This window comes from Lissotriton helveticus, chromosome 5_1, assembly GCF_964261635.1.
Source record: "Lissotriton helveticus chromosome 5_1, aLisHel1.1, whole genome shotgun sequence".
In the NCBI taxonomy this organism is placed as follows: Eukaryota; Metazoa; Chordata; class Amphibia; order Caudata; family Salamandridae; genus Lissotriton; species Lissotriton helveticus.
In genome coordinates, this window is record NC_136065.1 from 833,648,639 (window position 1) to 833,675,552 (window position 26,914).

Genomic DNA, 26,914 nt, shown 5'->3' on the forward strand with positions numbered 1-26,914 from the left:
CTAGTGGTAGAGCCCCAGGCTTAGACGGGGTCCCGGCGAATCTCTTCATTAATGATAAAGAGCGCTGCTGTAAGTACATCTTTCTTCTTGTTAATGCAGTGGCACAGGGAGCACCTGTACCAACATCCTGGCTAGGTGCAATCATAATACCTGTATACAAGAAGGGAGATCGATCTAAACCCGGGAACTATAGACCTATAAGCTTAATTGACACCATCCAAAAGGTGGTGGGGAGGATGGTTGTCAACAAGCTTTTGGACTGGGTTGAAGAGAACAATGCCCTGTCTCCATTCCAAGCTGGGTTTCGGAAGTCCACCAGTACGGTGGACCAGGTATTCCGATTTACCTTACTGCAGTGGCGAACTGTGTTACTGGGAGAGGGCAGCCTGTACGCGGCTTTTGTCGATTTGCAGGCTGCCTTTGACCTGGTTCCAAGGTCTCAGCTGTGGTCGGTACTGAGGAACCTGGGTCTACCAGAAGAACTACTGTCAATGATAATGCGGCTGCGCGAAGCGTAGTTTGCCAGATCCAGTGGGGAGGGCAGGAAGCGGTCACGGTAGACTTCCCGGTGGAGCGGGGAGTTCGGCAAGGATGTTCGATGGCCCCTAGGCTTTTTTCCCTGTTTAGTAACGGAGTCGTGGCTCGCATGCTATCTGCTAATGTGGACGCTCCTTCTCTGGCTGGTACTAAGATACCGATTTTAATGTTCGCAGACGACACCCTGATTTTATCAAAGACTCCGAGTGGCCCACAGCGAGCATTACTTATTTTTGATAATTTCTGTGGGGAGCATGGCTTAGAAGTCAATGTGGTTAAAACTAAGTTTATGGCTTTTAATCCCCATCGAAGTTTCAGATCCAAGCTGATCATGAATGATCGCCCTCTAGAGATAGTTAAAGCTTTTATGTATTTGGGTATCCATGTAACAAACGATCTTAGATGCTCCCAGCATATAGATATTGCAGTCCTAAGGCATAGACAATTGGCTGGTGCTCTTGGTTCAGAGCATAGAAAATCTAGGACTAAACCAATTAAGCCAGCATTGCAGGTCTACGAGGCCAAGGCCCTCGGCTCTGCACTATATGGTGCCGAGTTGTGGGGCTTCGAGAAGCTCCAGTCATTACAAACATCAGAAAATAAGTTTTTCAGGGCAATCACTGGTCTTCCTAAAAGTACTCCATTGCTCCCACTCAGGTACGATCTGGGCAGGAAGGCTGTGGTAGATCTGGCGAGGCTCCGCCCTATTCTATATTGCAGGAGGCTCTGGACCACACCGAGCTTTATCATTACGCCGAGGGCTTTCTAGCCATAATCAAAGCGGATGTGTTCCATAAAATAGGCTGGCTGAATGTTCTTAGAACCGTGCTGGGTGATCTCGGTCTCGAACTGCTCTGGGATAATCCGACAGGAGCCTCATTCCCAAGCAAAAAAGTCCTAAAGGAAATCTATTGGGAAAATGTGGCTACTCGGAACTGAAGAGACACCAATGCTGGTTCTATGGCTGGAGGTTTCTTAGAAGCTAAATTGTATCCCATCTTAAAACTTTATTGGGATGCTATAACCACACCTAGGGACAGGAAGCTCCTTTTTCAAATTAGAGCAGGCGCCCTCCCCCTCAGGTCTCTAACAGGCAGGTGGGGGGGGGGGTTCATCTAATAGCAATTGTCCAGCCTGTGGAGCACACAAGGAAACAATTAGTAACTTCTTATTTGCTTGTAGGACCTATGTAGAATCCAGGAGCATTTGGTTAACACCAGTATGCAAAAACCTAGGTACCACCAGTAGCGCTGTAGCCTTAAGAATTATCTGTACTAGCACTTTATTGCCTCTAGTTATAGCAACAGCCAAATATCTTGGATGGGCATGGACTATCAGACAGAGGGTTTTAGGCAGCTGATTGTTTTATTGTATTCAGGGTTTGTCTGTATTTTATCTCACTTGAATATTTTATCTGCAACTTTTATCTGTGAATTAATGTTTTCTAAATGTTCTATACGTTTTAAATTTGATTGACATTTACAACTGAGGTGCTTTCATAACGATGTTTTTATATTTGTGGATGTTTTTATATTTGTGATTGTATGTGCTTTTATGAGAAAAACTCGAATAAAGCATCTTTGATTTGATAAGTTCCTTGTAAAGTGGTATACCATAAACCCAGAACCTGTATCTTAAATGCTACTAGTGGGCTGCAACATTGATTATGCCACCCACAGAAGTAGGCTTTCAAACCTGTCTCAGGCCTGCCACTGCAGTGCCTGTGTGAGCAGTTTACTGCTACTTCAAAATAGCACTTAAAACAAATTGCCAAGCCTTTAACTCCCCTTTTGTTTTTACATATCAGTCATTACAAATTCTGTCATGGAATGTAGCTGGCATTAAGGGAAAACTCTCTTGCCCTGAGTGGGGACTTTTTGTGGACCAGTACAAAGTGTGTCTTATCCAGGAGACATGGGCCAGAGACGATAGCATTAGGGTGGGCTTTGCATCCTTTAGTATCCCAGCCATTGTGAGAGATAGGGGCAGACCGTCTGGTGGACTATCTATATGGGTAGCTTCCCATGTGGGTTGTAAGCTCACCCCGCTGAACACCTTTTCTAATGACATACAATCTGTAATGCTCAGATTCCCATCTAAACAGAGGATAGTCATTATTAATGTTTATTCGCGCCCTGTAAGTTTGTCCCAGGAATCAAAAACAGTCGAGGAACTAAACTCTTTTATTCTTAAGGTGCCGCCTAATTCGACCTTGATAGTCGGGGCGATTTAAATTGCCACTATGAACCTCTCCTAACCATACAGGATGTGACCATCAGTGAGGAGGATCTGCAATGGGCTATCCCCAACCCCCAAACTTACCCAGTTAAAACATGGACACCCCTAGCACTCCAATTAAATGCTATCACTCTAAACCACTCATTGAGAGCCTATAATGGCCGTACACACTCTGACAGGCTAGGGAAACCAACATTTAATAGAATTGGCCAAGCATCTCTAATAAACTATATTTTAGTAGAAAGCAGGTCATGGAACAGGGTCTTAGATTTTGAAGTAATTTTGCGTGTAGATAGCGATCACAACGCACTGTCACTAACACTGAAGGTCCCAGACACAGGAATCTCCCCCACTAGTATTTCCCTCCCTGATGAAAGGCTAACTCTCACCTCCAACAGGAGGAGAATAAAGTGGGGGGCAGTAAAACTAGCACCTGAGAAACGTGCAACCATATACGAATTGGTTATACCAACTCTACAGGAATTTACTAGTGTCCCTGTCCATTGGGATATTCCATTGGGATATTCCAATGTTGAATTGGTTAACACCTTGCACAAGAATCTTATAGATAAGCTAGCTGATATCTTAAAGCCGGTAGTACGCCCCAAAAAAACAAATAAGGCAACCTATACGTGGTTTATCGATACTTGCCACAAGGCAAAACGTGCGCTGCTCTTGGCTATTAAAGAGAACAACAAATCCCTAACTAAAACTAGGAGGGCCCAATACAAAGAATCTGTCTCTAGTGCAAAGCAGCTATGGGAGGAAAATAAATGGGGGGACATCAAGACCGCTCTGTTAAATCGGGATTTGAGGAAGTTTTGGACTACTGTCAGGACTGGTAGTAGCGAGCCTAATCCAGTGGGCGAACCAAATATTCCAGCAGAACTGTGGGCTGATCACTTTCGGGGGTTATATGCAGTAGATCTAATCCAGGACTTCCACCCTGTTAATCATAGAGATATGGCAGAGAATCTACAGATTGATAGGAATGGTGCTGAGGACCAAATTGCTATAGCCCCCAGCCAGCAGGTTGAGGAGGCTGAGGGGATAACACTCCAAGAGATTACTTCTGCAATAGAAAAACTACCTTCAGGAAAAGCAATGGGTTTAGACAAGCTTCCTGGGAATCTGTTCCGTGAAGAACCTATGGTTTGGGGCCCCTACCTGTGGGTATAATTCAATGCTATTCTGAATGGCATGGCTATCCCCGATACCTGGGCGGGGGCCGAAATTGTCCCAGTCTTCAAAAAGGGCTCCCTTCTGCTCCCGGCAAACTATAGGCCGATCACAATAACTGTTTGCACGGGTGCTACTAGATTAGATTCAGGGTTGGTTGTAGGAGAATGACATCATTAGCCAATACAAAGCAGGCTACAGGAAAAACACCTCCACATTCGACCAAATTTAATGATTCCAGCGTATTATATGGAAGACGATATCAATAGAGGGTGGCAGCCTCTATTTGATATTTGTGGACCTGATGACTGCTTTCGACTTGGTTTCCAGAAACCAACTTTGGGGGGTCCTAAGGGAACTGGGGATTCCCACTTATCTACTCAAACTCCTTATCAAACTTCATGATGCTACCTACGCCCAAGTAAGATGTGGCAGGGGTGGGGAATTAACCAACAGGCTCCAAGTTGACAGGGGGGTAAGACAGGGTTGTGTCTTGGCACTGACCCGGTTTTGCCTCTATGTCAACCGAGGAGGTGACAGCCACATGGAAGCTGCCGTTATCTTGCTCTTGTCCCGGAGTTTGAAGGACATCAGGCGGGCTGTGCTGAACGCAGCAGGGACTCCATTTACCAGGAGCCCCTGCCCGACCTACAACACCTGGTCCGCGTTTGCCGGTCAGCCCCGCCCCCTGGACAGCGTGTGCATAAACTTCCTCTGCACCGCCAACTCTGTGGGAACGAACTCTGTTTTTGCCTGAAGAGGAGCCCCGCTATTGTTTTGTTGTTGCTGGAGGAGGCAGCCTACCCGCTACACGGGTGCCGTTTCGACTTTAGTTACCGAGGAGGTGACTGCCACAAGGAAGCTGCCGTTATCTTGCTCTTGTCCCGGGGTTTGAAGGACATCAGGCGGGCTGTGCTGAACGCAGCAGGGACTCCATTTACCAGGAGCCCCTGCCCGACCTACAACACCTGGTCCGCGTTCGCCGGTCAGCCCCGCCCCCTGGACAACGTGTGCTCTATTTAACTGTTCCAGGCCACCGCTGCGCGGGAGCGTCCCGGGAGAAGCCCAGGACAAAGGCGGGCCGTTTGTGGCCGTCCGGGGCTGGCCGTGGCTGGGCTGGGCCACCCCCCTAACGTATCACCTAATACATTACCATTGTTTACCGCATTGTTACATATCTCGCAGTTTAGCCGATTTTTCAGCATTTGCTTCCAAAGCTCAGCGTGCCTGCTCATGCCAATGACAACTCGCTCTGGCAAGGGAAAGGGGGCTGGGAGAGGTTCTGTCATTGGCACGATGGATCAGTTCATTACTAGAGCCGTTTCGGTTATTGAAAAAGAGATCGCTATTACAGAGCACCGCCTCTCACATGAGTTCCTTCATTATAAGCGCTCCTCCCTAGGTCCATTGGGTTTGGCCGTATCCCCAATACAGACAGATGAGCCGCCTAACGAGGCTTTATCTGTTCCAGATCTGACAAGAATAGGAGCTATCAGGGCCAGCTTGGATAGGCTCAACACCCTCAATTGTAGTATATATCCGACTACACAGTCTACATTGGGGCCGGCCCTGTCTCCATCTTTAGGGGGACAAGTTCCTATTAGCACCTCTATAACCCCGAAGGCACCCCCTCTGCAACTAGAGGCAGCGATCACTAGAGGAACCAGACCAGCAGCCATTGCCCTTATTGGCCACCCCTGTCCAGATGCCCCCCTTAGCTCAAATAGAGAAAATGATGAAATCTCTTATACTCCCGGTTCTTGAGAGGGTGAACATTTTGAATGAGAGCCTTGACCGATTTGAGCAAGTCACTCTTGATAATTGTTTCTCACTCAAGTCCTTAATTAAACTACACACCAAAATTAGGGAGGGGGTTTCAGAAATGCCTAAAGATACGCAGTTGGACTTAACATCTCCAGAGGTGAGGGGGCAAATAGCACCTAAGGAAGCCACAGGGCCTCAAGTGTGTTCTAGCACTGCTACCCAAGGTGGATCCATCCATACCAATGATCAAATTAGTAAAACTTCTACCTTGGAATAAGGGTCCAAAAGATGCTGCCAAAGTTTGACTGTCCAGAGTAAGGCTCCTAATACTATTATAGGAAAAAGTGTGGGCCTAAACGGCAAACAATCTGAGCTAATTCATATCCCTATTCCAGCCAATAAGGGCAATACTGATCTTCCCCATATTAACCTACCTCTTGAGTGCCAGCCATATGTAGTCGTGCTCACAGGGGTACCAGTCTGTAGGCCTGGCATCCAAGAATCGTATGACGAACTCAAAAATAAAACGATGTTTTGGTTAAATGAGAATAGGCCTCTTCCTAGTTCATTCGATGGACAGGTTCTCCACGTGAGAAGAGTTGGCTGGGTTGGGAATAGGACTAAAGATTTGACAGGAGATTGCATTCTGGTTAATTTCAGGGATGTCAGGGTTGCTAGATACATCTGCAACCTACAGTCTAGCTCAGGGAATCCAGGAATTGGCACATATAAACTTAGCCACTTCCAAATTTTCCCCGTTTCCAACCCAAATGCTAACCAGCAACCCACGGGCTGGAGGAACAATATGTTCCTCCCCCAATTTGATTATGACTCCCACCAGCGCTATATGCCTAGGGGAGGTCGAGTGGCACACAGGTTGGGTTATGGCTGGTGACTTGGTGCTCTCTCCCCTGCTAAGAGCCAACAAAAGGATACAGACTTGTTTGGGCACAGAAAGGTGTTTGAGGCCCTGGAGAGCGGAGCACCTGAGTGGTCCAATTCTGTCTCTGGATCGCCGGATCCAGAGAACATCTGTAGGTCTGGGAAGCGGGAGGATATCTCTTATGAGTCTGGTGTTGGGCCTAGTTCGATTGCCACATTGTATTCTTCTGAGGAAGTAAATATGAATAACGATCTGAGGATCCTCAGCTGAAATATAGCAGGCATCTCCAGGAAACTAGATGTTCCTGATTGGAACTTATTTATTGAGTCTTTCGGGATATATATTTCCCAAGAGACCTGGAGTGTGGAGCCCTCCCACAAGGTTGGTTACACTACGTATTTTGTACCAGCAACCCTCGTCCACTCTGGAAGAGGTCGCCCCTTAGGAGGCCTCCTTATTTGGATTAGTATCTCCCTGGGCTGTCACACCAGGCACCTAGCATCTAAATCCCCTGATATACAAAGATTGTCAGTCAGGGGACCACGGAGAGATATTTAAAATTCTACGCTAGAGGCACTAAAGGTGGTTCTCAATCTCCAACTATTTCTATGCTTGAAGAGGAACTTAGCAAGTGTAGCAAGAGCTTGCATGTCCTGGTTGCAGGGGGCCTCAATAGTACTTTTGAGCCCCTTGCGGCTGAGGACATTTTGGGTACTTCCGATGAGGACGTAAGAAGGGGTATTCCTGCCCTTAATATCCCGCCTATCAAGAGATGGTCCCAGCGGTCTATCCAGCTTAACATCTTAACTTTGGAATTTGGCTTAAGGGCAGTGAATGGTAGAACAACATCGGACCCTTCAGGTACCCATATGTTTAAAAGGGTAGACCACTCATCAAGGATAGACTACATCTTACTCGACTTTAAGCTCTGGAGTTGCTTGCGCGACATGGAAGTCCTGTCTACAGCGGATAGCGACCATAATCCGCTATCTTTAAGTCTAGAATATTTGTGGTCGCTCACAAATGGCCCACATGAACCACAATTAAGAACAACTTCAGAAGTTCGCCCATCTAAAGGAGGGAGGTGCCTTAAATGGTATACGGTTGCCTTGGATGAGGGAAAGATACAGAATATAGGAGCTTTGATCGAAGCGGCCCTGACCAAACTGGTCACTTCTACCTTGGTTCCCTCAGAGGTTCTTGGGCTCTTTTGCAATACCACCAAAGCCTTGGGAAACCTATTTATAAAACCATGTAGGGATTCCCTTGCATGGGAGCACCAGAAACCAAAGTGCAATTCGGGTTGGTTTTCTAAAAAGTGCCGGCAGTCGAAAACAGCCCTGGTGAAGGCCGTTAAGCTGAAAGATCCTGTTAGAAATGGGATCCCCGTCTGGCCAGGGCTTGCGCCAAAGTCAATCAGAGACCACCACTCCTAAGTCAGGGCAAGGGAGTTACACGCCAAGATAACCCCTGCTCACCCTCTAGGTAACGTGGCGCGAGCAGCAAGGCTAAACTCAGAGCCTATGTAGGTTAAGTGTTTGCGCACGCACCCCAGCAACAACACCCAAGGCCCACCACAAAGGAAACTCCACACAAGGTTATATATGAAAAGAGCCTTTGTATTACACCAAAACACATTAGATGAAAACACACACTTTACAATGTGGCAACAGGCACGGGCAGAATTTACTGGGGATATGTACAAGACAGGGCCACATGGACCACTGTCAGGGATTAGCACTTTTAGAACTTAGCACTTTTAGAACATAGCACATAGAATGTAAATCACTTTAGTACACAACCAGTAACTACTGGTAACCAGGTAAGTACCACCTAGGTAACCCTAACTACCTTAGGAGAATATTGCGCAGGGAACCAGGACCGCACTAGCACCACCTGCACTAGGAGAAAAACCACCTAAGTATCACAATACCTGTAGGGGTATAAGCACATAACACATGATGCATAACATACATTCAGAGGTGTAAGGAACAAGGCACATGACACATTAACAACACATTCAGAGGTGCAGGGAAGGAAAATACATGATGCCTAAAAACATTCAGAGGTGTATCAAAGAACACAATTGCGCATTAATCACATTAGCCACAACCTGGCAGTCCCTAGACCAACTGGCCTCTCTAGGGCTAGGACGCCCTGTGTCCCAGTGCCAAGGGCCTAAACGTAGCAGTTGCCCACAAAGTGCTGGGCAACTGGTGCAAACAATGGGGCCACAAGTTGGAGCCTCGTGGGCTCAAGAACCAAACAGAATGTCACCTGACTTTGGAGTCCCCCTTCTGGGGACTCATAATCAACAAATGGCCCCCAAGAGCCTCGTGGGCTCTAAACAAACACTGTGGCACTCCCGGGCCTCTCTAGGCTCTCTGCAAGAATGCGGCCACTGGGGGAGCCTTGCAGGGCTCAAAACAAACAATGCCCCCACAAGCCTCTCAGGGCTCTACATACAACTGCGGCGTTGTTGGAGCCGCGGGCTCTGGGATATCACTGTGCTACCTCGGGACCCTTGTGGGTCCGACACAAATGCTCCCGGTCGTTGGAGTCCCCCACTGGGGACTCTGAAAGCAATGGCCCCTCTGCTGGAGCGGCCCACAACGGCGGGCCCGCTCAGAACTGCAGCCGGGTTGGGACCGGCTACACCGTGGCACTCGTGGAGCCCCCACCAGCCCTCCTTACTCACCGGGACGGCGGGGACTCTGCTCGGGGGCTGCTCCTCAGACATGGCGCGGCGGCCGGGCTGCAGGAGAGCGCCCGCTCCTCGGGGCTCTCCCTCCTTCAAGTGGGTCACCACGGGGCTCTCCCTCACTCCTGGAAGCCCCATGGAAGGCGCCGGCCGCGGGCTTCCTCTCTCTCCTCCTCTCACCGGAGCGAGGGGTGGGCTCCCGTCCGCTTCCGGTTTTGAACAGAGCACTTCCGGGTATCCCTCGGTCCCGCCCCCGGCCTGCCTGACTTCCAGGTTGCGGGCCAGGTGGTGATTTTCAGCTGTCCCGGGCTGCGGCGGTGATGCGGTGAGACACATGAGGGGTAGGCACCCTCTCTAATTTAAATATAAGGCGAGGTGGCCACTCGCTCGGGCCAAAAACAGCACAAACACAGCAAGAAGCGGCGTAGGCAGCCGCAAAAGGGAAGTAAAGCGCTCCCAGCGCTCCAGGACAATTCACAGCGCTCCCAGCACTAGGGATGAAGGCAAAGCGCTCTTAGCGCTAGAAAGCAAATATAGCGCTCCCAGGCGCTATAAGCCCAATAAAGTTCCAGCAAAGTTCTTCAGGTGGGCAGGGGGCAAGGCTGGGCCCAGAGCCAGCTCACTGGGCCTCCAGGCAGGGAGGCAGTCCAAGTTGCGGTCCTCCTGCCCAGCAACAGCAGCAGCCCCCTCAGACAGGATCCTGGAAGAGAACAAATGGTAAGGGGACACAGCCCCTTCTTATACTGTAAAACCCTTTGTCTGTAGGTGCAGGGTGGGGGAGAAACCAGTTGCAGCTGGTTTTGGAGCACCCTTGGTGTGCTCAGCCCCTCACTCTATTCACTGGCAGGGCTAGGGTGGTTAGACGCACCACATGGGGCGGAGCCAGCATTGTGTGGGGAAAGCCCAGCCCTATTCAGGACCCAAGTGCACTCCTCTCCAGCCATCAGCATGCTAATCTCCACACTCACCTCCGGGCAGACCCATCATGACTCATGGAGCCTGGCATCCCAGCCAGCTCCAGCCGATCACACGCCAGCACCTTTACAGCACACACACAGCCATGTCTAGAAGTGGCACTTCCACACTAGACACATACATGCCGCATACATCATCTCGCAGCATTCAATCACACAAGTCCGCACATACCAGACTCGAGCCTGCACACCCCACGCATCAGGAACTACCAGGGACACATACATTCCCCATGCATTCCTATGGGAGGGCAGGCCAACCTTACTCCACGCACTCAGAGTGCGCACGCACTTTCCACTGGGACACAGTGAAAGTGCGCAGAACCCAAAAATCACCATCACCAGGTCACCATTAAAAGCAAAAAGTTTAGGGGTGAACCTGCCAGAAGGGCCAAGTCCAACAGATCCAGAGCTGATTCGTGCTGCAAGAAAGGATTACAGGATCTCCATTATTGAGGCAAGGACGGACTGGGAGGACCAATTTTGGTGTGACCTAAAGGTAGCTAGTGTGGGGAGGGACTCCGGTGGCTTTTGGAATTTGGTAAGGAATAGGAATAGGCCTGATAGCCCCCTTATTACTTGCAACATCACTGGGCAAACATGGTTTGCTCACTTTTCCCTTCTTTATTCTACCCACCTAGCTGATGGGCAGGGGTTGATTACATCACCATCCTTGGGCCACTCTGGGGAGAGCGCAGCCCTCCCCTTCACAGTTAAGGAAGTGAAAGACGTGATCAAACCCTTAGTGCAAAATAAAGCAGCAGGCCCTGACGGGATACCGGGGGATCTGCTCTGCCTTAATTCCAAAGAATGGGGAGGCTTATTTCATCCTTACTTAATGCTAACCTTTATGGTACGGCAATTCCAGATTCTTGCAAGGGGGCCGAGGTCGTCCCGATTTTTAAAAAGGGCTGTCGGGACGACCTATCCAACTATCGCCCTATAAGCTTAAGTGATTCTACCCAGAAGGTAGCTGGAAAGGTGGTTCTCGGGAGAGTGCTCCAGTGGGAGGTTGAGAACAAAATCCTTTCGGATTTCCAAGCAAGTTCAAGTTCAAGTTCAGGCATTTGTAGAGGGCACTACTCCCCCAGAGGGTCTCAAGGCGCTATGGGAAGGGATTCGCTATTTGTCGAAGAGCCAGGTTTTGAGTTCTTTTCTGAAAGAGATGTGGTTCTGAGTAAGGCGGAGGTAGGTGGGGAGTGAGTTCCAGGTCTTGGCAGCCAGGAAGGAGAAGGATCTGCCACCCATGGTGGATTTCCGGATGCGCGGGACTGCGGCGAGGGCATGATTGGACGATCTAAGTTGGCGGGTGGGTTTGTAGAAGGACAGTCGAGTGTTGAGGCATTCGGGACCTAGATTGTAGAGGGCCTTGTGTGCGTGGGTGAGGAGGCGGAAAGTAATTATTTTGTTAACGGGGAGCCAGTGGAGGTCTTTTGGATGTTCGGTGATGTGATCTTGGCGTGGGATGTCTAATATGAGCCTCGCTGAAGCGTTTTGGATGCGCTGGAGTTTTTTCTGTAATTTTGCTGCGATTCCGGCGTAAAGTGTGTTGCCATAATCCTGTCGACTCGTGACCAGTGCGTGGGTGACAGTCTTTCTTGTCTCGAGGGGGATCCAGCGGAAGATCTTTTTGAGAATGCGAAGTACGTTAAAGCAGGAGGACGAGACGGCGTTGACTTGTCTGGACATCGAGAGAGAGGAGTCCAGGATGAAGCCAAGGTTACGAGCATTGTCAGTGGGTGTGGGTGCTGTGCCCAGTGCGGAAGGCCACCAGGAGTCGTCCCAAGCCGAGGGGGAAGATCCCAGGATGAGTACCTCCGTCTTGTCTGAGTTGAGTTTTAGGCGGCTAAGTTTCATCCAATCGGCTACTTCTTTCATGCCTTCGTGAAGATTGGTTTTGGCGGTGTTGGGGTCTTTGGTGAGGGAGAGGATTAACTGGGTGTCGTCGGCGTAAGAGATGATGTTGAGGTTGTGTTGACGCGCGATGGAGGCGAGAGGACTCATGTAGACGTTGAAGAGGGTGGGGCTGAGTGAGGATCCTTGAGGTACGCCGCAGATTACTTCGGTGGCCTCTGAGTAGAATGGGGGAAGTCAGACTCTTTGAGTCCTCCCAGCGAGGAATGAGGTGATCCAGTTCAAGGCTTTTTCTTTTATGCCGATGCTGCTGAGGCGATGTATGAGGGTGCTGTGGCAGACTGTCGAAAGCGGCGGATAGGTCGAGTAGGATGAGGGCCACTGTTTCTCCGTTGTCCAGGAGTGTTCGGATGTCGTCGGTCGCTGCAATGAGGGCGGTTTCGGTGCTGTGTTTGGCTCGGAATCCAGATTGAGATGGATCAAGGGAGTTGTTGGATTCAAGGAAGGCGGCGAGTTGGCTGTTGACGGCTTTCTCGATGACTTTGGCCGGGAATGGGAGGAGGGATATGGGTCTGTAGTTTTTAGGTTCAGAGGGGTCTGCTGTGGGTTTCTTCAGAAGGGCGCTGAGTTCGGCGTGTTTCCAGCTTTCTGGAAAGGTGGCGGAGTTGAACGAGCAGTTGATGACATCACGGAAATGGGGTGCGATGATGGAGTCAGCTTTGTTGAAGATGTGGTGGGGGCAGGGGTCAGTGGGCGATCCAGAGTGGATTGAGTTCATGAGGCGAATGGTGTCTTCAGTGGTAATTGGGTTCCAGGCGCTGAGGATGCTAGTTGGCGGAGTAGGATCTGGGGTGGGGGGGTGGGGAGGGTTGATCGCTGGGAGAATTCTCGAAGCTATTGTGGATGTCGGCAATTTTGTTGTAGAAGAAGTAGGATAACGCGTCAGCAGTCAACGCGTCAAGCAGGCTTCAGGTCAGGCACGGGACCATCAAGCAGGTTTTTAGACTAATGCCCATATACTGGAAGGTGGTAGTTCTAGGCAGAGGCAGTCTTTATCTCGCTTTCATTGACTTAAAGACTGCCTTTGACCTGGTGCCGCGGGATCGCCTATGGGGGGTACTCTCTGACTTAGGGATCCCTGCTTATATTTTGTCCCTGCTGGTGAAATTGCATACTGGGAATTTTGCCCAGTGAGGTGGGTACTCAGGGCCAGAAGACCGCCAAAATCACAGTGAATAGGGGGGGTCCGCCAGGGATGTGTTCTCGCCCCCACTCTGTTCTCATTGTACGTGAACGGAGTGGTGGAGCATCTTTTGAATGAACCATGTGACGCTCCGTCCCTGGCGGGCAAGAAAATACCAACCCTCCTATTCGCCGACGATACCCTCCTCATTTCTAAGTCTCCTATGGGCTTACAGAGACTTTTGGATAATTTCCAGTCTTTTTGCACCAGCAGGGGGATCAAAATCAATACAGATAAAACTAAGTATTTGGTGTTGAATCCTCCCAGGAAGCTTGGTCGACCGCCAGTATTGAACTGTGTGTCCCTGGAAAGGGTTAAGGAATTTGATTATTTGGGTATCCGTTTATCTTATTCCATGCAGTGGACCCCTCACCTTCAGAAAATGTTGCTGGGCCATAAAAGGGTTGTGGGGGTACTTCTTAAAGAGCAGCGCTCGTCCTCATTCTAACTTATTGCCCCAGTGTTAGACATCTATAAAGCAAGAGGACTTATTGAATATTGACCATCTCTCCAGATTGGAGAATACATTTTTGAAGGATCTGATGTCCCTCCGTCAGAGCACAACGACGTTGCCCCTGTTGCTGGATATGGGTTGCCGCTCGATTAGAGACCAGGCCCAACTCCATCCGCTACTATTATGGGCTTGCCTATGGAGGGTTCCTGAACTTGCTAGTTAAGCGGAAGGGTAGTTAGAAATATTGTCGATGCCTGGCTGGTCTAAAATTGGGTGGTTTAATCATGTCAAAACTTTGCTTGGCGATTTGGGTCTTGGGGATGGTTGGATATCTAGATGTGCCCCCCCCCCCAAAGCTGCCCTCAAGACTATGTACTGGCAGTGGGTAGCCAACAAACAAAGTTCCAACCCCAAGCTATGCAGAACAACTATCGAGTTCCTCAGGATTAAGGACGTGACCTTATGTGAACCCTACCTGGACTTGATCTCAAAATCCTTTGGCAGGGTTTTGTATTTTAGGTTTTAGGGTGGGCTTGCTACCATTGAGAGAATGAACTGCTCGCTGGAACATTCCGGCGAAAACTTCTCCCTTTTGTGTATTTTGTATTTCGAGAATGGAGTCTGTTGCCCACTTTTTATTTGAATGCCCGGCTTACAAATCTCCGAGATCCAGAAGGCTAAAACCTTTATGCAGGGAGCTAGGTACCCGACATCATATCCTTGTGAATTTTAATGTCTGACACCCGACCCTGTATGTTAGTGGCATGTCCAAATACCTAGGCTGGGCTTGGTCGATCAGACTTAAACGGCTAAAAGTTACTGTTTATTTGCGGTCATGTATTTAGACCTTTTTATCTAATTTATTGGAAAGCACTTTATTTTAATTGATTAGCCGATGTATTTTACACGTCATGGTTTTTACTTGTTGCCCTTTGTAATGCTTTTAAGATATTTTTTTTATTGAAATAAAGTTGATTGACTGACTGATAGACAAAATCTACCCTAAAGCACAATCATAGTTTCAAACCTGAGCAAAGCTAGCATAAATCAGTGTACATATCAATAACAAGCTCTCTTCAATGGTATTGAGTTTCTTTTCTCCTCTTTATTGTTCCATTTTCATGGTTTCTTCAAGGTAACACAGTTCTCATTTCTTTTCAACCACAGGGTGGAGAAGCGTGGCTCAATGGTTAGAGCGGCAGACCCTGATGCAGAGGTCTGGCCCGGGACCAGGGTTCAATTCCAGCCTCGGCGGCTCTAGGACTCAATTCCTCCGGACCTGATAATTCTCGCCTTGGTGCCTAGTCTAATCATGGGTCCCACTCTGTGACTCTGGGCAATAGCTTGCTTAATCTCCACAACGGCCCCAGCAACGCTTGGATGCCTGGCTTCAACTTGGGGGTGCCCAGGAGTGGACATTTCACAGGAAAGCCAGGATGGGTTCCACAGCGGTATGAATACAGCGCTACGAGACTTCTGGGTAGAAGTGCGCTATATACATAAAAACACATTTACAGGGTAACCAAAGAAAATTCTTGCCATAGTTCTTAATTTGAAAATTCCTCAACCAAAGGATAGCCAAAAGGTCTTGCCAAGATGATTGTCCCACCAAGTGATTCAGTCTTCCAGGACATTGGAAGTCAACATACTAACCTTCACTAGGCTACATACACAACAACGGGGTTGCTGGGATACAGCACATCTCCCCTTTCTAATCACAAAATGTAATAATTATAAAACAGAATATATGGAAAGAAATATTATAACGCATTTCTATTATCAAGAATAACAACATGGAAATATTATAATGCATTCCTATTATCAATCAATCAATCAATCATGCCATTTGTATAGCGCACTACTCACCCGGGAGGGTCTCAAGGCGCTTGGGGGGAGGGGTATGCTACTGTTCGAACAGCCAGGTCTTGAGTTGTTTCCTGAAGGCGAGATGGTCCTGGGTCAGCCGAAGGTGGATGGGGAGGGACTTCCAAGTCTTGGCAGCCAAGTAAGAGAAGGATCTTCCTCCGGCGGTGGCTCTTCAGATGCGTGGTACCGCTGCGAGGGCGAGGCTGGTGGACCGTAGCTTATCTTATCTTATCAAGAATAACAACATGGAAATAATCTGTCAACACACATAGTCGTCTTGCCCCTTTGGCCATCTTTTGAGGCATGGTACTGTGTTCCTTGCAGTAATCTTCTCATCATCCACCCCACCTGATGAACCACCACTTGATCTTTTCAACCACATGTTCCTCTCCACTGCATTGCATAACGTGACCCCATGGACATTCCACTTCTTGCCATCCGACAACCACCCATTATTTACCCTTACTTTACCAAGACAGAGTGTGTTGCAGCGAGTGTGCTCTGATTGCACCAGCTGCGGAGTACCATGCACGGTGATTGGAGGATGGAAGTGCTGTGATGGCACCAGCAGCTGAGTGTGAACAAGGTTGGTGTTAGCAGTGCCGACTGGAAGTAAACTGCTGGAGATTTGTCATCCAGTGATATTTGCACTACGTGGGACAGCCGGTGCTGTTATCCTTTAAAGGTACGGAGAATTGTCATTCAGTGGGTTCTGCACTACGTGGGATGTACCAGCATTGTTATTGTTCAAAGTACTCACCAGTACGTTGATCTGTGTGAGATGGAACCCTTGTCTTCGCCTGCATGCATCACCGCCTGTGTTCATCACTGAAGGGAGCATCAGTGCGAAAAAGTGGAGGCGTGTGAAGTGGCAGGAAGAGGTGACGCATCAGCATGTAATGTGTGGCAGACGCGCACACCTTTGTGAATAGCGTCAGCGTGATCTCGCGTAAAAACGTCAATGTGAGTAGCGTTGGTGAGATCACGTCAGGCGAACAGGAAGTATATTGCTGCCAGCACCGAATGTGGACTGCATCACGCGATGAAGATACATTTGGGACAGTGATTTAGGACCATCTATGACAACGGTGACTACCTTAGTTATTTTAACTTGTTTTTTGTATCCCCGTATAATCTGTGTAACACTGTGAAAAATGTTAACTATTGACAGATATTGATATATTATTGTGGGCAAAATATAACAGATAGAAGTGTTAATGGAATATTATTGTGTACACGTAGAAGTGTTGATACTAAATAAGCACTCAGTTTAAGTTAGTTAAATCAAAATGGATTTATCATCTGTGGTTGCCCCACCAAAATTCTTGCAAAACCCTGGGGAACCCATAATGCCCTGAGAGGATTGGTTTGAGTCTTTTGAGACTTATTTAGAGGCAATAGGTAGAGAGGATTTTGTAGCTTCCCGCAAGGTAGCTTTCTTTAAGCATAATTTAGGGATTGAAGGCAGGAAGGTGTTAAAAACATTACCTGTTCACATTAGAGTGAATTCTACCAATCATGCGGATGAAGGAGCTGACGAAAGTGAGGAAACACAGAATAGTCATTTTGATGAATATGTAGAAATAGTAAAAGCCTTAGAAGAACATTTTGGGGAAAAAAAATCAATATTGTGGTTGAAAGACACCATTTGTTTTCTAGAGCGCAACAGTCAGGGGAATCGGTTGAGCAGTACATTTCTGTACTCAGAACATTTGCATCAACATGTAGCTTTAAAGAGCTAACAGAAGAAATAATAGGAGACCAATTAATCAATAGGATGAATAATATAAAAATACAAGAAAAACTGTTAGACTTAAAAGATCCTACATTAAAGAAGTCAATAGAAGTAGCAAGACACTTAGAGAATACGTCTAAATATGTCAAGGAACTTAATTCAGACCAATTCAAAGATAAAGGGGATTTTAGACCTGGCATCTTGGCGTGAGTCTTCCTTCCACTTTTTGCTGATGTGCCTCAGATGTTTTGCTGGTGTTAACTGCTCAGGGCACTGCGCCACGGTAAATCCGTGTCACAGTGCACGTGCCCCCAATGTAAAGTGTACCTATAATTGATTTCCATGATTGGCTCATTGGATTTACGGTCAGTCCCCGTAAAGTGCACCAGGAGTGCCAGGGCTTGTAAATGCCAATACTGTTAGTGGGCCTGCAGCGCTGCTTGCGCCACCCACAGAAGCAGCCTTTTAAAATATGTCTAGGGTCTGCCATTGCAGAACCTGCGTGCAGTCTGGTACTGTCATGCTAACTGCGCAAGTACACCTGCTTGCCAGTCCCTAAAACCTTCCCTTAACTTCATATTAGTCACCCCTATGGTAGGCCCAAGGGCAGGGTGCATGGTAAGCATAAGGTAGGACTAGCCCTGATGTGTGTGGCATGTCCTAATAGTGAATTAAAAGCCAATTTCGTTTTTCACTATTGTAAGGCTACTTGTTCTCATAGACTAGAATGGGCTGCTGGAATTATTACACTCTAATATCCCAGCAGGCTCAGGGAACATGGTAGAAAGTCAAGTTTAGTATCCTGAACTCAGAATCATAAAATACTTCTTTTAGTAAAGTTTATTTTAATATCCTGTGTTTGCAAATGCTACTTTTAGAAAGTTAGCATTTGCTTGCCTAACCATTTTGGCCCGCCTCTGCCAGGATGTGTATCTGCTGTCTGGGTTGTGTGAGTGACAGGGCTGTGGATGAAAGGTGGTGAATAGGGGGATTACACCAGAGAAGGTGGTGGGAGTGCCCCTTGACTCTGAATAGGGCTGTGCTCTGCCACCACAATGCTGGCTACGCCCCCTGGGGAGCGACTGATGACTCTGCCCGACACCTGGTCCAGGAAGAGGAAAGACTGTCAACAGAGTGCTCCTGGCTGTACTTGTCATCACAATGCTGGCTCCACCTCCTGCGGAGCGTCTGATGTCCCTGCCCTGCACCCTGAAAGCAGAGACCAGAGTTGGCAAAACAAAGTACTCAGAGACTGACTGGATTAGGCAAAGGCCCCCCTGGCCTGCGAGAACAAAAGAAATGTCCTATAAAAGTAGGAGCCCTGCTCCTAAGAAATTAGATCCTGTTTGCGCTAAGAAGAAATTCTGCCTGAAGAGAAGGACCTGGGAAATCTGCATGGAGGACTACTGTCTCTAATCCTGAGAGACTGGCCTGTGATGGGTGCCTTGCTGCATGAAGGGGAGAAGACAAAGACTGAAAGAGACTTTACTTTATTTCAACTTGGGCATTGTACTTGAAAAGATCTCCACGGGCTTGCTTGTTAACTTGCCCCCTGTACTGCGCCCCAGGAACATTGGGCGCTACCCCCCCTGGAAAGAGAAGCTGCTGTGAGTGTGGCCCCTTCCCTGCAGCCATATATATATATATATATATATAAAAGAGATATATTTTTACAAAAATACAGTCTGGTGTCATCGTGTGGTGGGTTGGTATTTATTGTGTGTGATACTGCAAATGTTTAACTAAATGTACTCTAGAGATTAGCCTTGACTGCTTGCGCCACACTACCTAGAGGGTGAGCAGGGGTTATTTCTTGAGGGGAATCCTGTGCCCTGACTAAGAGGAGAGGGTCTCTGCTTGTCACAAGAGAATACTTGCGCCAAGCAGAGACCCCCAATTCTAACAGGGGATCATACTAAAGTGTGTACTGTTGGAAAAAAAAGTGACAAGATAGTTAAAAATGCTCAACCCAATTATATTCGTACATGTTATAGGTGTGGCAGCACAAGACATACTGCTGATTTTGATAAGTGCATAGCGATTAAAGAAAAGTGTTACAAGTGCAAAAGAATAGGGCATTTTGCACGCATGTGCAAAACCGGTACATCCAATAATTGGAATCGTACAGTACATGCTATACAGGAGTACAGTAAAGAGGAGTCTTCTGATGAGAGATGCAGTTGATGTTTGTGTGGTATTTGAAAATGCTATCAATGAAATTTATGAAGGGTACAACCCTCCTAAGTGCATGCTTTGTATCAATGGCACCAAAGTGCTAGTATTGGCAGATTCCTGCTCTCCATAAACTATTATAGACAAAGATGCATGGGAGAAAATTGGCAAATGTAAATTGAATTCTCCTGACATCGAACCTGTAGGTTATTGTGGGTTTAAGCTTCCTCTAATAGGATTCTTTTACTGTAAACTTTCACAGAAAGACAAGGACATATTTAGCAAGGTGTATGTTGTAGAAAAGGGCAGAACCTTATTGGGATGGTGTGAACAGAAAATGTTAGGCATCAAGTTGGATCCAAATCATCCTGATCAGGTACTTGCAACGGAAGATTCTGAGAAAAACAAGTGGAGCACAAAATATCCAAAGGTATTTAGAAGTGAGCTTGGATGCTTAACTAAATTTGAACATCGTATTGTTCTTAAACCCAATTATGTCCTGTGTGTACATAAGGCGAGGAATGTTCCGTTTGCACTTAGAGAGAAATTAAAGAAAGAGCTGCAGAGGTTATGCGAGGCACTCGTTATTGAACCGATTGAGTCTTCGGAGTGGATTAGTCCCATTGTTTTGGCACGCAAATCTGATGGAAATTTGCATATGTGTATTGTGACCTAAGAGATCTCAATAGCAACATTTTAGTTGACCGTTATTCCCTGCCACATATCAACGAGATGGTGTCCTCTGTTACCAATGTAGCATATGATTCTTTAATTGATCTCTCTCTCGAGTGCTTATCACCAAGTGTGGTTACACCTAGCGTCAAAACACCTCACGTAGTTCATAACACCAGAGGGTGCGTTCCGATTTGTACGGATGCCATTTGGATTAGCATCCGCTTCCGCTGTATTGCAGAGGGTGATGTGTAAAATCTTGGAGAATTTGCATAAAGTCTTAGTGTTCCAAGATGATGTTTTAGTATGGGGTGAAAACAAGGAAGAATACTATACTATATTAGACCAAACTTTAAGCAACTTGCAAAACGCGGGCCTAACCGGAGTTGATAAATTCAAATTTGGAGTCGAACAAATAGAATGCCTTGGACACACGTTGTCGAAAATAGGTGTTAAATGAAAAAACAACTATAGGATGCTATTGCTAAAGCCCAGTCACCTCAAGACAAGGAACAATTGCGTTCATTCCTTAGGTTAGCGGAATTTTATTCCAAATTCGTTCAACATTTTGCTGACAAAGTACATGTCTTGAGATTGTTAATGAAAAAGGGAAATACATTTGTATGGATGGAAGAGTGTCAAAGAGCATTTGAGGCTAGCAAGGAACTGTTGGACCTGGGCCTCTTGGCAGGGTCATCCCTAAACTTTTTGCCTTCCTCCAATACTCTCTCTGACCTGCTTTTGTTGGTTTAATGACTCTGGGCACTTTGCCACTGCTGACCAGTGCCAAAGTGCATATGCTCTCCCTACTGAAAAGTGTACATGTGATTGATGTCCATGATTGGTTCATTGGATTTACTGTTAGTCCCTAGTAAAGTGCACTAGGAGTGCCAGGGCTTGTGAATGCCAATACTGCTAGTGGGCCTGCAGCGCTGGTTGCGCCACCCACAGAAGCAGCCTTAAAATGTGTCTAGGGTCTGCCATTGCAGAACCTGCGTGCAGTCTGGTACTGTCACCCTGGCTGGGCAAGTGCACACACTTGCCAGCCCCTAAACCTTCCCTTAAACTTCATATTAGTCACCCCTATGGTAGGCCTGAGGGCAGGGTGCATTGTAAGTATAAGGTAGAACATGCCCTGATGTGTGTGGCATGTTCTAATAGTGAATTACTGCCAAATTCGTTTTTCACTATTGTAAGGCTACCTGTTCCCTTCTAGGCCAGATGGGCTGCTGGAATTATTACACTCTATAATCCCAGCAGGCTCAGGGAACATGGTAGAAATTCATGTTTAGTATGCCTGAACTCAGAATAATAAAATACTTCTTTTAGTAAAGTTTATTTTAATATCCTGTGTTTGCAAATGCTACTTTTAGAAAGTTAGCATTTGCTTGCCTAACCATTTCAGCCCGCCTCTGCTTGGATGTGGATCTGACTGTCTGGTGTGTGTGAGTGACAGGGCTGGGAGTTGACAGGTAGTGATTAGCAGGAGGACCCCTTAATGGGTGGTGGGAGTTTCCCCTGAATGATGCATCAGGCTGTGCTCTGCCTCCACAATGCTGGCTCCGCCCTCCTGGGGAGCGACTGATGACTCAGCCTGCACCTGGCCCAGGAAGGACCGAAGCTTGTCAACAAAGTACTCAGGCCACTCCTGCCCTCTCAATGCCGGCTCCGCCCCCCTGGGGAGCGGCTGATGTGCCTGCCCTCACACTAAATGCAGAAGCAGAAGTACCCACCACAAGTGCTCAGGAGCTGAGAGCAGTTATGCAAAGGCCCCCCTGGCCAGTGAGAACAAAAGAAACTGTGTATAAAAGTAGGAGCCCTGCTCCTTGTAAATTAGATCCAGTTTGCGCAAAGAAGAAGCTCTGCCTGAAGAGAAGGACCCTGGAAGCTGCAAGGAGAAGTACTGACTCTGACCCCAAGAGACTGGCCTGTAGTGGGTGCCTTGCTGCTGAAGGAGAGCAGGAGAAGGAAGACTGAAAGACTTTGCTTTTATCCACCTTGTGCTAAAACTTTTACCAAGATCTCCAAGGGCTTGCTGTGAACTTGCCCCCTGACCAGCGCCCCAGGAACAGTGGGCGCTACCCTGTCCCCCTGGAAGAAGGAGCTGCTGTGAGCCAGCAACCTGATCGACACAGCTGCTGAAGGAAAGAGGAGCGCGCCGTGAAAGAATCCCTGCGCCCCTCCTACGAGGCCCTTGGCACCCCGTCCCGCCGAGCACCGCATCTGCTAACTGGCCGGCACCAGGTGACACCGAAAGGCCCAGCCTCGCTGGCCTAATCACCGTCCCTACCGCCTGCCTAACTGCGAAGCACCGCAAGAACGGACTTAGCCAAGTATCTGCTGTGACCTGAGAGGCTTGTGTGCGCCTCACGCTGCTACCCGGGGCTCTGCCCCCCTTTTCCAGGACCTGAGGTGTGTCGCCGTCTACCCGACCCGCGCCGCAACGCCAACCGCCGAGCCAGAGCCGAGCCGCCGCTCGCTCCAACCTCGGGAGGAAGACACCGCGACGTGGACCACCGAGCCGGCCTGCACCCGACCCCTTCACAAAGACAAAGGTACTGTTTCCCGTCCCGCGGTGCGAGCCGCTGTCCCACCTCGCTCGCACCGCCATCTGCCTCAGCCGAGTCCCCGGAGCCGCGCAGTGAGCGCTCCCCGGGCCCCCGCTCTCTCCCCTGACAGCCGGGCAGCGCGCTCGTCAGGCTGACAGTGACTCCCCGGCCGCCGATCCCGCTAGAGGCGTGAGATTGGGCAGACCGGGTCCGATCGTGGGCGCAGAGAGGCCCTGGCTGATTGAAATTCTTGCTGGAGGAACGTACCAGGACTAGGGAAGAGTCCGCAACCCTTTTTAAGCACCAGAACAATTCTTTTAACGCTGATACAAAGACCTGTGGCATAATCAAAGAGTAACTGGAACCATTGTCTTAAACTACGCAAAGACTGTATTTACAAGCCTGATCTAAAGATATATATAAAGACGATATTTTTACAGAAATACAGTCTAGTGTCATTGTGTGGTGGGTTGATGGTCGTTGTGTGTGATGTTGCAAATGTTTAACCTTATGTACTCCAGAGTTTAGCCTAGACTGCTTGCGCCACACTACCTAAAGGGCGAGTAGGGGTTATTTCTGGGAGTAATCCTTTGCCCTGACTTAGAGGAGAGGGTCCCTGCTTGTCGCAAGTACAAACCTGCGCCAACCAGAGACCCCCAATTCTAACAGGAACACATTGTGAAGGCTGTGGCTTTAAAACCCTTTGACCCCAATGGACCAAAGTATGGTAGTAGTAGATGCCAGCGTGTATGGTTTGGGGGCGGTACTTATGCAGACACATCTGGGTCAAGAACGAGTGGTGGCATTTACATCCCGAACATTAAAAGGTGCTGAATCTACTTGTTCTGTCATCGAGAAGGAGGCTCTAGCGTGTTGGTGAGGTGTTAACCATTTTAAGAATTATGTGTGGGGCACCCATTTCGAGGTGAGATCTGACCATAGGCCTCTCATTTATATTTTCACAACTAAAGGTGCTGGAAAGGCAACACTTAGGATTGGCAAATGATTGTACAAATTACAAGGATATGATTTTACTTTAAATGATGTGCCTGGCATACGGGAGGGGAGGCAAGAGGGGGAGAGGGGGAGGCAAGAGGGGGAGAGGCAAGAGGGGGAGAGGGGAGAGGCAAGAGGGGGAGAGGGGAGAGGCAAGAGAGGGGAGGCAAGAGGGTGAGAGGGGAGAGGCAAGAGAGGGGAGAGGGAAGAGAGGGGAGGCAAGAGAGGGGGGAGGCAAGAGAGGGGAGAGGCAAGAGAGGGGAGAGGCAAGAGAGGGGAGAGGGGAGGGGAGAGGGGAGGGGGGAGGGGAGGGGAGGGGGGAGGGGAGGGGAGAGGGGAGGGGAGGGGAGGGGAGGGGAGAGGAGAGGGGAGGGGAGGGGAGGGGAGAGGAGAGGGGAGGGGAGAGGAGAGGGGGGGAGAGGGGAGAGGGGAGGGGAGATGGGAGAGGGGAGAGGGGGGGAGGGGGAGGGCAGTGAGGGGGAGGGGGAGGGGGAGGGCAGTGAGGGTGAGGGGAGAGGGCAGAGGGGAGAGGGGAGAGGGGGTCGGGGGAGAGGGGGGAGGGCAGAGGGGGGAGGGGAGAGAGGGGAGGGCGGAGGGGGAGGGGAGAGAGGGGATGGCAGAGGGGGGAGGGGGAGGGCAGGGGGGGAGGGGGTGGGGGAGGGGGGAGGGGGAGGGGAGAGAGGGGAGGGGAGAGAGGGGAGAGAGGGGAGGGGAGAGAGGGGAGGGGGGAGGGGGAGGGGGAGCAGAGAGAGGGGAGGGGGAGGGCAGAGAGGGGAGGGGGAGGAAGGGGGAGGGAGGAAGGGGGCAAGGTAGAGAGGGGAAGAAGAGGGAGGGGAGGGAGGAAAGGGGGGAGGGGAGGGAGGAAAGGGGGAGGGGAGAGAAGGGGAGGGAGGGGACGGGAGGGATGAGGGAGGGGAAAGGGGAGGGAAGAGGGGGAGGGGAGAGGGGAGGGAAGAGGGGGGAGAGGGGAGGGAAGAGAGGGGGGAGGGAAGAGGGCAGAGGGGGGGAGGGGAGGGGGGAGGGGAGAGGGGGAGGGAAGAGGGGGGAGGGGAGGGGGGAGGGGAGAGGGGGGAGGAGGGGGAGGGGAGAGGGGGAGGGAGGAGGGGGGAGGGGAGAGGGGAAGGGAGGAGGGAAGGGGGGAGGGGGAGGGGCAGAGTGGGGAGGGGGTGGGGAGGGGAGAGGAGGGGGAGAGGACAGAAGGGAGGGGAGGGAGGGGAGGGGGAGGGTAGAGGGAGGGAAGGGAGGGAGGGAAAAGGCGAGGGAAGGGGGAGGGGAGAGGGGAGGGAAGGGGAGGGGAGAGGGGAGGGGAAAGGGGAGGGGAAAGGGGAGGGGAAAGGGGAGGGGAAAGGGGAGGGGAAAGGGGAGAGGGGAGGGAAGAGGGGGGAGAGGGAAGAGGTCAGAGGGGGGAGGAGGAGGGCAGAGAGGGGAGGGGAAGGGAGGGGAGGAGGGGGAGAGGGGAGGGGGGGAGGGGAGGGAGGGGAGGGAGGAGGGGGAGGGAGGGGGAGGGGAGAGAGGGGGAGGGAGGGAGGGAGGGGAGGGGGGAGGGGAGAGGGGAGGGGGAGGGGAGAGGGGAGGGGAGAGGGGAGGGAGAGGGAGAGGAGGGCAGAGAGGGGAGGGGAGAGGACAGAGGGGAGGGGATGGAGTAGAGGGGATGGAGTAGAGGGGATGGAGGAGAGGGAGAGGGGAGGGGGAGAGGGAGTGGGGAGGGGGAGAGGGAGAGGGGAGAGGGGAGAGAGGGCGGAGAGGGGAGAGAGGGAGAGAGAGGGGGAGGGGAGAGAGGGGAGGGGGAGGGGAGAGGGCAGAGGGAAGAGGGGGAGGGTGAAGTAATCAGGGTTCCCAAGGCCTACATGCGCTGAAGATAACCCACTTACACTCAAGAACTGTTGGCACGGAAACTGTAGAAGGCAAAGAACAAGTTTATTAAGACCCCATGGGGTGGTGGTACACTCGAACAGCACCCTTCGGTAATGCAAGAGATATCACACCGAACACCGGTGTGACCCCGATTTATATACAGTTTGGGGCAATAAAAGGTAGGCGGCACAAGTTAGGACACATTTATATACATATATGGTCATGTTTTGGAACACTGCCAGCTCATTGGAGGGGGCACAACTCCGCTGGTCAGTTCGGCGCACATTCCTGAAGGCTTACTGGTCAGTTGGGACTGCGCATGTGCAAGCTTGACCAGTACTAAAAATAGCCTGTTGCTAGGCAGACTGAAGTGGTCAGTGGAACGGACAACGGACTAAAGGGCATGCCGGCCACGAGGCCGCTTATGGTCTAAGATGGCCGCCGCGACATTCAAAAATGGCGTTTTCATACATAGCCAAGTTAAGGAGGACAGCGTGTAGTTTCAGCTAATCGCTAACGCGGCCATGCCAATTACGACAGACGACCCTTTTAGCGTTTAGCTGAATCTACCTCATAGTGAACATAATCAGGATGTTCGTCCTCGGTGTCTATTAACATTATTTGTGTTACTTCCTTATGAAGCATCATTTTGTCATGAGCAAGAGCTCGTCTTGATGGTATGCAAGCTGATAGACACATAGAGCATAAGGCTGGGCCACATTGAATACATAGGCATATGAAAAACATTGCTCCCACGATTATACATAGAATCGTCAACAGTTTCCAGCCCCAGGTAGCAAGCATGGACCAGAACCATCCTGAAAGTGTCCAAGTTCCATTGTCCGGATGTATCTCAGCTGCGATCTTGTGGAGCTTGAATATGGCATCATAAACAGATGGAGAATTGTCCGGAATGTATACACAGCAGCTGCTTCCGATGATTCTACATGCCCCCCCACGATCAGCCAGAACTACATCCAACACCATCCTGTTTTGGAGCGTAACAATTCTGGAAATCTGTAGTTCCTCAGTGATGTTTCCCAAGGCAATGGCAGTGTCATTCGCTACAGCCTCAACAACACGTGTCAGTCGTCTTATTTTCCGGCTGTTCAGTGCAGCCCCCACGAAGGAAAATAGTCCCAAATTGAAGTCCACATACTGTTGCAAAGCAGTATCGGTTTGGTCTATGTCATCCAAAACGACAGTCCGTTTAACCCTATTCAGAACGAAATCATGATACAAAGTA

At 49.6% G+C, this 26,914-nt stretch overlaps 1 long non-coding RNA gene across 1 annotated transcript in view; it reads left to right on the top strand.

Moving 5' to 3' along the window:
* LOC144754943 (uncharacterized) overlaps positions 1–26,914 on the top strand; it is an 875,965-nt gene that overhangs the window by 273,426 nt on the left and 575,625 nt on the right. The window lies entirely within an intron of this gene.